This window comes from Saimiri boliviensis, chromosome 18, assembly GCF_048565385.1.
Source record: "Saimiri boliviensis isolate mSaiBol1 chromosome 18, mSaiBol1.pri, whole genome shotgun sequence".
NCBI lineage: Eukaryota > Metazoa > Chordata > Mammalia > Primates > Cebidae > Saimiri > Saimiri boliviensis.
This window is the reverse complement of record NC_133466.1, coordinates 24,145,571-24,160,200: the sequence shown is the minus strand read 5'-3', so window position 1 is coordinate 24,160,200 and position 14,630 is coordinate 24,145,571. Positions and strand designations below refer to the sequence as shown.

At 35.0% G+C, this 14,630-nt stretch overlaps 1 protein-coding gene across 13 annotated transcripts in view; it reads left to right on the top strand.

The window, feature by feature from the left end:
* CHODL (chondrolectin) overlaps positions 1 to 14,630 on the top strand; it is a 371,149-nt gene that overhangs the window by 166,554 nt on the left and 189,965 nt on the right. For all 13 annotated transcript variants that reach the window (XM_010344886.3, XM_074389471.1, XM_074389468.1 and 10 more), the window contains one exon: positions 4,070 to 4,259. The gene's annotated coding sequence lies outside the window, so the exon portion shown is untranslated. The remainder of the gene's footprint in view (positions 1 to 4,069; positions 4,260 to 14,630) is intronic.

Here is a 14,630-nt window from a genome sequence, read left to right as displayed (position 1 = left end):
TATCAGACAATGGGGGTAGGTAAGAATTACATTTTAACTCTTAACAGACCAACACTGAATTAAATCCTGCTAGAGCTGATATTAATAATTAGAAAACTTATGCATCAAACTATCCTATGTCTTGGAAGGAGATTTAATTGGCACCCAAATAAACAGAAAGTTGAGCCAAGTGAAATGTATATACTCTGACTTTTAAAAAAGTTCAGGTATTGAAAATTCTTATTTTGTCAGCAAGAGTAGATAAAATAAGAGGAGTAGATGCTCAGAAGTCTTCTAAAATGAAGATGGGATATATTCTAAAATGAAGATGGGATATATTCTAAAATGGTAGAGTAAAAACAATATTTTAAAATTATCCATAGTGGGAGACAAAAAAAAATTATTAGAATACTACCATTTTTAATAGCATTATGAAGTTCTGGCTTCTATGAAATAGAAGCAGAAAATCATTAGGAAGACAGAAGTTGATCTGGAAAGGTAACATAATGATAGAAATAATGGTAAGTGTTGAGTGTATAGGGAAGGGTAGAGTTGATACCATGAAAAAATTAAATCAGTGATGGAGGATCATTTGTAGAAGCTCTCCAAAATCAGAGAGAACAAAGACAGACCAACAGACAGACATAAATAAATAAATAAATAAATAAATAAGAATGAGTAGCTAATACATATAGAGGAAAAGAGCTTGTAGAATATTTGAAAATTGTAGGGTATCTGACATAAACATTAGAACACTTAGCAGCAATAACCAGTGTTAAGAGAGGGAAATATACAAACTTAAAAAAAATAGCATACAGATTAAATTTTTTTTCTTTATGCAAAATCAATTCTACAAATCAACACCTTGATATAGGCTTACAATTTTTTTTTAATCAGAAAAACATCTGTTCTTTCTCTCTGTGCAAAGTTACTAAGTTGCTTCCAAAAGAACCATTAAACAAACAAAAAAAGACTAGCTTCAGACTTCTCTTTTGTACTAGATGTCATAATAAAATGACATTAAAATGGAGAATTTTGAGAGAAGAAATTTGAAATGCTAAAGTGTACACTTCACCAAGTTGTCTTCTATGTTTCTGAGCAATAGAAAGACCTTTCCAATATATAAGGGCTCAGAAGATATATTCCAATGTAAATGAAACAAAGGTAAACAACAAACTAACCTCAAGCATTTGAATGATCATCAAAAATTACAAATTCAGGAGAAGTGGTAATTATGACAGATAGTGATTGTAAAATTTTTTTACACAATTTGACACAAATTAAGAAATCCAGTTAAATATAGTTTTAGTAGGATTCCATACCATGGAGGTTAGAGTTGTTTCTGAGATATTTTGCTGAATTTTTGTTTTTCTGCTTTCACCCTATTTCCATTGATAATGACAAGTGTTTCTTATGCTTTATTATTGAAACTCAGTTTAGATAGAAGCTATTCCCATATTTGATGACCATTTAAAATAAGTGGGAAAAATACTTGCCAACAATCACTAAATTACTTGCACTTGGAAAATTACTAAACACATACTTCAGAGTGGAGGTGCATGGAAAACTTAATGACCACTAGATATGAGTGGATAGTTTCTGTATCATTACAACTCATTTAAAATGACTTGATGTAAGATTTGAGGTATTTTAGATGCTGGGAATGACTGACAAACGTCAATTGTAAATTGTCATCTAGTGGTAAATGTCAATTGTAAATTGCCATCTAGTGGCAAACGTCAATTGTAAGTCCCTTTTCAGTGTCATCTTACATGTAGAATTTTTGAATATTTCATTCATGGTACTTAAAAATGAGAATCCAAAACATGATGCTAGATATGTAAACGAAATATGCTTCAATGAAAAGACCATAAGGACATACCTAGATAAGTCAATGGGGATCCCAAGATGACTTTTTTCTTAAGAACCAATGGTCCAAACTGGAATTTTTATTTACAGTTTATCACATTTTGGGATGGAAGCTATTTAGTCTCATGATAATTCTGAATTCAGGGCTTCTTAATGGTCAGGATTTATGCTGCCTCAATGTCAAGTTTGTACTAACTTCTTTGTGTTAGCACATTGCAAATAAATCTGAGAGATTATTTATCAACTCTTGAAGATTTGATCAACTCTTGAAGATAAATAACAATCTGAGTTGTTATTTATCAACTCTTGAAGATTTGTTCATTAAGCTTGCTATTCTAATATTTTAAGAAGAAATCTATTTTGATTTTTCATGATAATTTAATAGAAAGTGTTAAGTTTGTAGTTTTAGTAGTTGGGGTAGAGGTCATGGTAGGCAGTGAAGGCCTTAGGTCGAAGAATCATATAGAAAACGATGGAGCTTCTATGCATTTCTCTAAATCTTGCATGAGATCTTGGACATAATGGATAAAAACCTTAGACATCATGTGTGAAATCTGTTCCTTGCCTATTCCTACCTCTCTTCAATGGATCTTAGAATATTTTATCTGAATTTCTTATTTGGGAATGCTTTCATATTTTTTCTATATTGTTAATCTAAATCTAGAAATACTGGCCAACTTTTCATTCTAAATCTAAGGAACTCTAGAACTCTGAACTTACTTTGCCAGTATGGCTTATGGTTCTACTTTGGGGCTCCTTAGAAATCCTGAATATAAGTTACTCCCTATCACCTATTACTTACTATTACTTACTGGACAAACCCAACCCTTAATCCTTATGTAACTCATCTCTATGCTATCAAAACCTCAACTCTGGCACCATGCCTTTTTTTTTTTTTTTTGAAAACTAAATACAATTTGAAATAACAATTAAAGCCTTTGTGGATTACCCTTTAAGAAATTTATGGATTGCTATTTTTCTGTTTAACTCCAGTAAAGGGAATTTGACATTTATATAGCTATTAGCTTTCATTTGACGCATATTGAGACTTTAATTAATCCCTATTGGTTCTTGCTGAGCCTCCACACATGGACTAAGTTCATGGGATAGTTTTTTACAGGTGGATCACATCACATAAATAAGAATGTAACTACACTCAGAAAATTCTTTGGAAAGAAACATGTTATTTAACCATTCAAACCTTTTATAAGAATTGAGTCTTATAATTTATTTGTTAAGGGCCTTATTTATCTTTCTTCATGAAATAAAATATTCAAAAACATATTACAAAGGAGCATGGTCATGCAGGCTTTAGTAAAACACTCAGAACACTTTATGTCCACTACATATGGACAATTCTTTTCTGCATGTGAATTGCCCTTTCCTGCACCCACAGCTCTTATCCCTTCACACTGTATTATCTTTAAAAAGAGAAGGACACGACATACAAAATTAATTTAAGTAAAGGTCTGCATTACAACTGAAAGCCATTAACTGGCAGCCATTCACCAAAGCACAGGCAAAAATCAATTTTAATTAGTATTTTTGGCTTTAATGAAAAGTGATTACAAAATTGGCATTTTAGCTAATACTGTTGAGATTTATGGTTAGCTGATGCTAATTAATTTTCTGTTGAATTGCTGTGGGCCTTAGTATCTGCAATAAAATGGTATATTTGCTGATACCAGGGCTGCATCAGCAGTTCAGTTTTGTAACAAAAGGCTTCTTAATGGTTTACAGGTATATTTCACACTATTTCTCTAAGCTCCAGTGCATTATTATTTTTTCCAAAAAAGACTGTTACAGGCAATCAAATTTCATACCATCTTATTAATTGGGACCATTTTATGTTAATGTATCTTGAGTGTTATCCAAAGAACTCTTTATTTCAAATATAGCTTTCTATTGTCTACTTGCAAGTGGTAAATAGATTAGATGATATACTTTAGAGAACATTTAATGATTGATTTCTCTTTATTTCTTTACTTTTTATCTTCCTTTGGTTATATTGGTAATACATTGGCTTCTGAACCTACTTACATGCTTTAGATCCATTTTGAGGCAGGAAATAAAACAGAATTAAGTTTTACAATTTACTCTTGTCTTGGGATTTGAGTTTTAAATACTCTTTAGCTTGCTTTTATTGTTATTTCCTCCTTTTTTTAGAAAAGCAAAATAGTCCTTACTGGAGACTTTAAAAATTATATGATGTTTTCTGCAGGCTGAAAACGTGTATCCTGGCATTGATTTTTTTGGACCTGTGAAAGTCATTTTGTTCATTTGTTATTGGCGTTATTGGCTGCCATAGACAGACACAAGGTGGCATTATCTACACTGGAAAGGATGGCCTATGGAGAAAGAGAGATAGCGTTGGACTCTTGACTGCACTGTGATTGGCTCTGGGGACTTGGGTAAGTTACTTAACCTTTCTAAGCTTCTGTTTTCTTAACTGTGTGAAGAAAAAACATGCCCTTGTCAAAATATATTTTGAACATTAAAAATAAAAATGACTTAAAGCAAAACATTCAACAATAGCCATTTTTATTTTTGAAATGAAAGCTGGGTTGTTAAAGCATCATCTTATTACCTACTGAAATATATATAAAATTGGGTTACAAAAGTTTATAATATTTAGGATCCAAGTCATGCAAATGCATTTTGTGTTCATAAAAGTCTAAGCATAATGTATGATTAAATCATAAATTAATAAAACCAAAGTGATAGCAAATATAAACTAAGAACTATACAGCCAGAGTTTTACAGTAGACTCAATGGAATAGTCTCAATTTAAAATAACTGTGATGTCTAATTCAGTTCTTTTTATTTTAAAATGAGTACTTAGAGGTGCATATTAAAAGTTAAATGACTTGATTAATAACTTACAGGTGAGTCTTAGAGGAAGGGCTTAGTCAATTCTACTTTAGTGGCAAATTTTATGACTTATATACATGTGTTTCTGTGTGTTAAAGGGAGCTGACATCAAATTGATCCCATAGAGATAAACAGTAACTATATGAGAAAGCTTTTGTAGTCCAGATTTAGGATGATGTAACATGGAAAACGGAATATATTTTTTAAAGTTTTTAGATAGAATTTGGAGAGGTGAAAAGTCTCATTGTTGCCTAAAACACTGAACAGCTTATCACATGAACTGATGGACAGTGTCTTATAGGCTTTTAGAAAGTATATACTTCAGAATTCCACTTAAAATTTGAAAAAAAATTATAAATATTCCACTGAAAAGCCTCTGGGAATATTTTCTGTTTAAAAATTTTTAATTTTAATATTTTAGAAGGGGAGACACTTTGTTTTCTAGGAGCACAGCACAGATTTAAATACACATTTGCTAATCAGGTCTTAGATGAATGGACCCCCTTCTACCCACCTTCTTTTGCAAACCTTACAGCCTTACAGACCCCATCTTGGGGCCCACAAAATGTGTAAAATGTATCTTCATAGCTTAGAGCTTTGGTAATAAGAGACATGCTTAATTTTCATTTTCCAGATAAAATAGAATTACAGAATTACAAATCAGAAAGAAGCCTTAGGGAATATTTATTCTAAAATTCTCATTTTGTAGATAAAGAACTTAAAACACAGAGGAGTTATAAAGCTTGCCCTTGTCACCCAGCCATTGTGAAGCACATCTGGGAATTAAAATTCAGGTGCTCTAAGTCATAGCTTAGTGATCTTTCCTTTATTCTGTATATCCAATAGTTTAGAAAGAAGCTAACCATTTTGTTCAAAATGTGTTTCATTTTATGTTTCTCACATCACTTGTTGTCCATAAACTTTCAGGTAAATTATTTTAAGAGTGAAATTCTTTTGGGAAGAAGGTAAAATAATAGAGATACATATCTTGGATAGTTGCTAGGATATGAATATGCAGAATTGTTTAATTTTTAATATATCAACTTTGGTCATTACTTAGTCTTCACCTTTGAACATCTAGAAAACTTGATTTGGGGGCTTGTATTTAGGCATGGTCAATTTCTGGCCATTTTTTTGGTTAACTTATTCAAAATACCTTTTTGCAAAATGACAATATTGAACTATAGTGAGAAATTTAACTTCTGAGTGAGTGAATTATTCTTTGCTGTTCTGGAGAGAAGTCTGCATTAGGAAGACAAATTATAACTGCAAGATTTCTAATGAATCATAGACAGAAGGGAAATTGGTTGTGTGCTCTTAATGATTCAGGTCAGCAAGATGATTGCCAGATGAATCTATCTCTACTATGGGAATGTATTGACTTAGAATCCCATAAAACTCATTGCAGGGTTAGTCTCCAGCGTGTGTAACCTGTACAATCACACAAGACCAGCACACAGAAGGAAACCACTCTGCTCTTGGTTTAATGCTCTGCTATTGTTGTCTTGACATGTTTAATAATTTTATCTTTGGATTTGTGTGTGTTTTTTTCTTTTTTTAATTGCATTTTAGGTTTTGGGGTACCTTTGAAGAACATGAAAGATAGTTGCATAGATATACACATGGCAGTGTGATTTGCTGCCTTCCTCCCCTTCACCTATATCTGACATTTCTCCCCATGCTCTCTCTCCCCAACTCCCCACACCCCACTGTCCTCCCCTATTTCCCTCCAACAGACCCCAGTGTGTAGTGCTCCCCTCTCTGTGTCCATGTGTTCACATTGTTCAACACTCGCCTATGAGTGAGAACATGTGGTGTTTGATTTTCTGCTCTCGTGTCAGTTTGCTGAGAATGATGGTTTCCACGTTCATCCATGTCCCTACAAAGGACACGAACTCATCGTTTTTGATGGCTGCGTAATATTCCGTGGTGTATATGTGCCACATTTTCTTTGTCCAGTCTATCATCGATGGGTATTTGGGTTGGTTCCAGGTCTTTGCTATTGTAAGCAGTGCTGCAATGAACATTTGTGTACATGTGTCCTTATAGTAGAATGATTTATAATCCTTTGGATATATACCCAGTAATGGGATTGCGGGGTCAAGTGGAATTTCTATTTCTAGGTCCTTGAGGAATCGACACACTGTCTTGGTTGAACTAATTTACATTCCCACCAACAGTGTAAAAGTGTTCCTATTTCTCCACATCCTCTCCAGCATCTGTTGTCTCTAGATTTTTTAATGAACACCATTCGAACTGGTGTGAGATGGTATCTCAATGTAGTTTTGATTTGCATTTCTCTAATGACCAGTGATGATGATCATTTTTTTCATATGTTTGTTGGCGTCATGTATGTCTTCTTTTGTAAAGTGTGTGTTCATATCCTTCACCCACTTTTGAATGGGCTTGTTTGGTTTTTTTCCTTGTAAATCTGTTTTAGTTTTTCGTAAGTTCTGGATATCAGCCCTTTGTCAGATGGGTAGACTGCAAAATTTTTTTCCCATTCTGTTGGTTGCCGATTCACTCTGATGACTGTTTCTTTTGCTGTGCAGAAGCTGTGGAGTTTGATTAGGTCCCGTTTGTCTGTTTTGGTTTTTGTTGCCAATGCTTTTGGTGTTTTGGTCATGAAGTCCTTGCCTATGCCTATGTCCTGAATGGTTTTGCCTCGATTTTCTTCTAGGGTTTTTATGGTGTTAGGTCTTATGTTTAAGTCTTTAAGGATTTGTGTTTTTTTAAGTGAAGTCTGTTGGGACAATGGAGCATGCCTGTGAATGAATAGAAGACATATATGCAGTATGTGAATCTGCTGTTTTTTGTTACATTATTTTCCTTGAGCATCTTGAATACAATAAGATGCTCTATGAACACAGAATCCCAGTAGACCCAGGATGTGTGGGAGTTCAGAGAGACTCAAAGTGTGTTACTTGTACTTAGTAAACATGGAGCTGACAGCCCAAGAGACCATGCTTTCCATTCTCACCAGAACTGGCTTAGGTTTCCAAAGGATGGCAACGGTGCTAGGAGGAACAAACACTTCTATTCTTTCATATTCATGCTACTTTCCTATACTAGTTACCCACCTATGCTGAAAATGATGATATGGGAGGAAAAAGAGAGCAACCTTATATTAGTTCGTTTTCACACTGCTGATAAAGACATACTAGAGACTGGGTAATTTATAAAGAAAAAGAGGTTTAATGGACTCACATTTCCATGTGGCTGGAGAGGCCTCACCGTCTTGGTAGAAGGTAAAAGGCATGTCTTCCATGGATGGCAGCAGAAAAGAGCATGAGGGCCAAGCAGAAGGGGAAACCTTTTATAAAACCATCAGATCTCATGAGACTTACTCACTACCACCAGACAATATGCAGGAAACCACCCCCATGATTCAGTTATCTCCCCACCACAACACATGAGGATTATGGGAGCTATAATTCAAATGACATTTGGATAGGGACACAGCCAAATCATATCAGAAATATAGTTTCTTTTCCTTTCAGTCCTTAACTGAAGGTAGAAAGTATTGGTAAAATGTAATCACGAAGTGAAATAAAAAGTTGATTTAGTTTTCTTGTGTTTCTACTTTGCTGGTAAGAATGAAATATATATGCATATATGAGCTATGAATGTGAATTGTATAATTTCAATAATTTAACATCCAAATTAAATGCTCTTGTATTTACATTTAAAACTAACATTAAACAATATAAAGACAAATAATGAAGTTCATGCTAATAATTTAATATATTATTTTTTCTTTACTTAGGAAGACATTAACTAGTGAATAGAAAACACCACATTGTTGAGAGAGACTGCAGAAAAAAGAAATATCTTTAGTTTTTAACACTTTTATTAGTACATTTTTTTCTGCTCTTTTAACTAGCAACATTTGAATTTTCACTTTGCACTGTATTCTACAAATTATGGAGTCAGTACTGACTCATTGTGGTCCAAAAGAAAGCATTCTGTATCATTCTCCAGACACACTGCTATTTTCTGAATTTCAAACAGATTATCTTCTCTGTGTTGGTAGAAGGAAAAAGAAATACTTTTTTTCCCTTTAAATAGATTACAATATAGTTGATTATATAGTCTTTTATGATATCAATAATAATTCAGTCATGCCTTCTTGAGATTGTACCCTGGCCCTCTTGATTAAATTTTGATTTGATTTGCAAGTTAGCCTAAATTTACTTCAAGTTTACTTTTCAGATGGCTAATTTCATTCTGCTTCACAGAGTTGTGAGGGCTTAATTTATGTATTTAATAAATATGTACTGAGCAGCTATTTCCAGCAGGGCACTGTGCTAGGTGCTGGTATTCAGCAGTAAGACAGACAGGCTCTATACCTTTATGGAGATGCCATTTGGATGAGGGACAGACAATAACAAGTACATAAAAAGGGCAAGCTTCCCAGATTTAGATGAATCTGTGATAAGGAAAAGCAGTGTGATGGAAAAAACAGTAACAAGGAGAGGCTATTTTAAATAGTGTAATCAAGGAAGGACTGAGTAAGAACAGTGTATAATATTCTGATCTGAGACCTAAATAATGAGTCAAAGTTCTAGAAAGAGAATGTTTCAAACAGAGGGAGCTAGAATTATCAAAGCGTAAAGATAAAATATCTTTGGTATAGTAAGTCGAATAATGGCTTCCAAAAGGATATAACCATGCCCCAGACCTTGTGAATGTGACCTTATTTGAAAAAAATTATATTTGCAGATGTAATTAAGGATCTCAAAATGAGGTCAACCTTAATTAACCAGGTGAGCCCTAAATCCAGTGAAAACTGCCTTTATCACAGATAGAAGACAAGACAGACACAGAGGAGGAGGCCATAGGAAGGCAGTGGCACAGATTGGAGTTCAGTTGCCATAAGCCAAAGAAAACCTGGAACTCCCAGAAGCTAGGAAGAGGCAAGGAGGAATTTTCCTTAGAGTCTTTGGAGAAAGCACAGCCCTGTGACACCTTATTTCAAGTTTATGTTCTCTAAAACTGTGAGGGAATACATTTTTGATGTTTTAATTCACCTGCTATCGTTTTAATGTTTGTGTACACTCCAAAATTCATGTTGAAACTGAATCCCCAGTGCATCAGTATTAAGAGATGTGACCTTTGGGAGGTAATTAGGTCACGAGCACTTATGCATGGATTAGTAATCTTATAACTGGCTAGAAGGAACTAGCTAGGCCCCATTTTTTGCCCTTTCCTTTCTTCTGCCATATGAGGACACAGCATTTGTCTCCTCCAGAAAATGCAGTAACAAGGTGCCATCTGAGAAGAAGAGACAAGGCCATCACTAGACACGGAACTTGCCAGTTCCTTGCTCTTAAACTTCCCAATCTCCAGAACTATGAAAAAGAAATTTCTGCTTTTTATAAATTACGCCATCTTAGGTATTTTGTTACAGCAGCACATATGAACTAAGCCACCACCCAGTTTGTGGTAATTTGTTGTTGCAACCTCCAAACACTAATTCACTTGATTTTTTTTTTTTAAGAAATGAAAGGGTCAGTGTGAGTAAGATAAAGTCAGAAGGTGGAGGAGACTGAGAGGATATCAGAAAAGCAGGCCGAAGCCAGATTCCAAAGGGTCAGGTATACATGGGAAAGAGCTGGGGTTTGTATTATCAATAGTGGGAAGCTGTTAATGGATAATAATCTAGAGAATCATTTGGTGTACGTTTAAACTGCAGTGCAGAGAATGGGCTGTCATAGAGTCAAAGAGTGCAGCAATGCTGTAGTGAAAAGTGGTAAAAATACTATAGTAGTTGACCAACTGAGAGATGGTGGTGGCACAGACCTGTCTCATTGTCTCAGAAATAGATTGTGGGGACCAGACTGAGATATCTTTTTGAGATTAGAATGGCAGGACTTGGCAAGAGATTGGATATGAGGAATCAAAGATGACTTCTTAGATTTTTAGAGCAAACAAGTGGGTAATGGAAAATGACTAGTAGAGGAACAGGTACCCACTGTTGATAGTGGAAATCTGAAGTTTCTGCAGTGCATAATTAAGGTTTAGAAATCCAAATGGAAATTTTATATAGAATTACTTGAGATAATGTATGCTAAAAGCATCATTAATGACCCATATATAATTGCTCAAAAAATGAATATATCCTTTCACATTTAATGGTGACCTGATCTTTAGTTCTCACAAAATAGCTATTTTACTGTTTGGAGATATCACTCCATCACTCTATCATTGTCATTAGTTCTTGCCTTCATTCATTATTAGAGCAGACTAATTGTCTTTGTGGGCAAGGTTCTATGAGCCAAGCTAATTTTCATATTTCCATATTTGATACTTCTACAGTAATACACAGGTCATAGAGTGTAATGTAAGTTAGGGCTAAAACTTGGATCACCAATTAGCAAGTGATTCCTCCAAAGTAAGAAGTTCCCTGACACTGGTGATTTGCAAATGTTAAATCCACCAGTTAGAAGAAAATCAAGAATCAACTCTTTGTCCAAACTCTACCTTAATCTTGGCTCAAAAAGCCTGAAAATCTGGGCTTATGGATGCTCTTTCTAACCTTTCCCCATTTAATTATTATGACTCTGGAAGAAAGAGAAAGTGTATCTTTTTTTCCCTAACAAAGGTAATTGAATATTGCCTAATTAGATTAACTGCACTACTTTGAAGCCACAGTGATAGATGATATATAGGAGGCCTGGCATTGATAATCGTGAGAGAGAAATTATTTAATGCAAAATGAAGACTACGGAGTGCAGAGGCCACAGCTTTGACTAGGGTGTCCCCTTCCCCTCTCAAACTTTGTGTATGTATTTTTACATTAAAAAATGGAATCTTTTCAATTATTAAAACATGTTCAATTCCTCTTTATGGCTTGTAACTGTATATGCTGATTTAATTAGTTTAGATTGCCTGCATTAGTTCTGGCTGAGCAGAGCATAGCAGTTTAGTTCCTTTATGATTAAAGAAGGGAGGAACACACCATTGGCACTCCCCATATTTACCATTGCAATAAATATAAAAACAGCAATACTGGGAAAAGCCAGAGTGCCACATAGTGGTCCTTCTGGTCTCGTTTTTATTGGATTCAGCCTCAATGTAGAAAGAGCCTAGATAGAGGTCCTCCTTCCGGGGTAAACAGACAAGTATGTTATAGAGAATGACTTGGGAAAAAGCTATCATCTTAGATGCCATGTCACCTGCTCTGACCTAAAGCACTTTGGCAGATGTTGGCTATGAGAAAAACTTGTGATGCTTCACAGTGTGGATGATGAGGACAAGGGGCCATTTATTTTTTGATGTTCCATAGCTGAAACTTTAAGTTAAAAATGCCTTGGGAAAATGGTCACCAACTTTTCTTTGTATTGCTTGTGCTGCATCTCCACAGTCTGCAGAACATTATACATTTTCCCCCATTCATTCGGGATTTGTCAAGCACCTACTATGTCCTTGTGAGAAGTATGTTGGTTTATTTGATGATATGGAAACTGTTAATGAAGGAAGGAGGTAACATTGGTAACTGACAAATAGTGAAAGAGGCCGAACTAAAAATCTTTTTCTTTCTGAGAAAAGAGGAGGAATTGATTTGCTTTTCTCCGAAATGATGGTTTTCTCATTTCCCCCCAAAACTTAAAGTAGAAGTTATGAAGGAATTTGAACGTTTCCTGGTTTCTCTTCAATTCTAAGATTTTTGTGAAAATAAGACGGAGTTCCAGAAGTTTTAAAATATTTATTTCTTTGCAAAATGAGCGAATTCCTCACTAAGCAATTGGAGTGGATTAAAAAACAAGGAGACGTAGTTGGAGGAAGTAGGTCTGCACATATAAGAATTTTTATATTTGCATCTCATTTGGTGCATAGTTTTCATATCCATGAATTTGGAAAATCATTGCACTTAACACTGGGAAATATAAAGCTGAATATATGTAGCAGCAAAGGAAAGAGAGAGAAACAAAAATTCTGAAACCCATTAAACCCTATTGGCAAAAAAATTGGCAAGATTTCTAAAATTTGTTTATGATTTTTGAACTTCAAAGTGAATGGCATGCCAAGTAACTGAATAATGCTTTCAACTGAGGAGTAATTATAAGCTCTGGAACTGCCCAAACATATTGATAATACTATGTGCTGAAAATCTCTTTTTGGATCTATTTTGCATTTACAGTTGTTAGTACAACAAAAACCATATGCAAGCCTCTGTTTGACATGCATCCTTCTGGGGGGCATAAATGCAACCTACTCTCCAGCCAACTTTAGACCTATTGAATACTATTGGTTACAGATTTGTTTTAATGTTCAGAACTTCAAAATTTTGAAAAAAAAATAGAATTTTGGTTTATAATGATTTTCACATGATACTAAAGAACACTTTAGTATTGTTTAATCATTTAATCATTTTAAATTTGTAAATTGAGATGAACACAATTACAGAACAACAGAAAATTACTATTTTCTGTTTGGGAAATTTTTTTTTTTTTTTTTTTTTGAGATGGCATCTCTCTCTGTCACCAGGCCAGAGTGCAGTGGCATGATCTTGGCTCACTGCAACCTCTGCCTTCTGGGTTCACGTGATTCTCCTGCCTCAGCCTCCCCAGTAGCTAGGACTACAGGCTTGTGCCACCATGCCTAGCTAATTTTTATATTTTTAGTAGAGATGGGTTTTCACCATGTTGGCTAGGATGGTCTCAATCTTTTAACCTTGTGATCCACCTGTTTCAGCTTCCCAAAGTCTGGGATTACAGGCATGAGCCACCGCACCTGGTTGGGAAAGAATTTTTGTCTTTTACATTGTTCTTGTACAGTGTATTCAATACAAACAGACACAGTGTGTAAGCTTCAGCTTTAATAATAGCTTTAATGATGGTGAAACATTTGAGTAATTCCATCACCAGTTGAATGAGGGAGGCTGCTATGAATGTGCTACTGAAGTAGGATATTAGCCAAAATTGTGACTTATGGAGATCAAAATAGGTGTTTGACAAGTCAATTTGTAAATTTTTTTATAAGTTTGCTAAATTCATGGGAAAATTTTTGAATGTATCTGTTGTTTACCAGATTAACTGTATAATGAACAGCTCTGGAATTTGATCTACACGGTGTTATAATTATGAATTCAAGATCAAACATGACTCAGATGTATAAATACTACTTAGGAAAGTAATGGAATCTGTTTTTCTATTACATTTTAATTTCAATTATATTAGTCTGCTAGGGCTACCCCAACAAAATACCAGAGACTGTGTGGTTTAAACAACAGAAATTTACCTTCTAACAGTTCTGGAGGCTGGTAAGTCTGAGGTCAAGTGAGGTTTGGTTTCTTTTGAGGCCTCTCTCCTTGGCTGGCAGATGGCTGCCCCCTCACTGTGTCCTCACATAGCCTTTGCTCTGTGTGGTCTCATCCCCGGTGTCTAAATTTCCCCTTCTTATGAGAACACCAGTCAGAGTGGATTAGGACCAACACTCACAGCCTCATTTTAACTTAATCACCTCATTAAAGACCTTTTCTTCAAATATGTCTACATTATGAGGTCCTGAGGGTTAGGAATTTTTGGGAAATGTAATTTATCACATAACATCAATGTAATTTGTACATCTGCTTGTGTTTGTTGAGCTTCTCCTTGTCATCAGCACTGAGCTAAGTGGAGGCAGGGTCTCTGCTCTCCTGGAGCTAACAGCCTAATGGAGTAGAAAGTCAGTTAAGAGTTAAACAAACAAACAATGACATAATTGCAGGTGGTGATAATTGCTGTGAAGACAATGAAAAGAGTATGTGGTGGAGATCAAAGAAGTGAGGGTGGGAGAAAGAGGGATGCGAAACCTGCTTCATGGGTCCTTAGGAAACACTCCACAGAGGGACATTTTCCTCAAGGTGGGAAAAACTGGAAGAAGGTCAGGAAGGGTGAGGCACAATGGATAAGAAGTCAAATGAAATC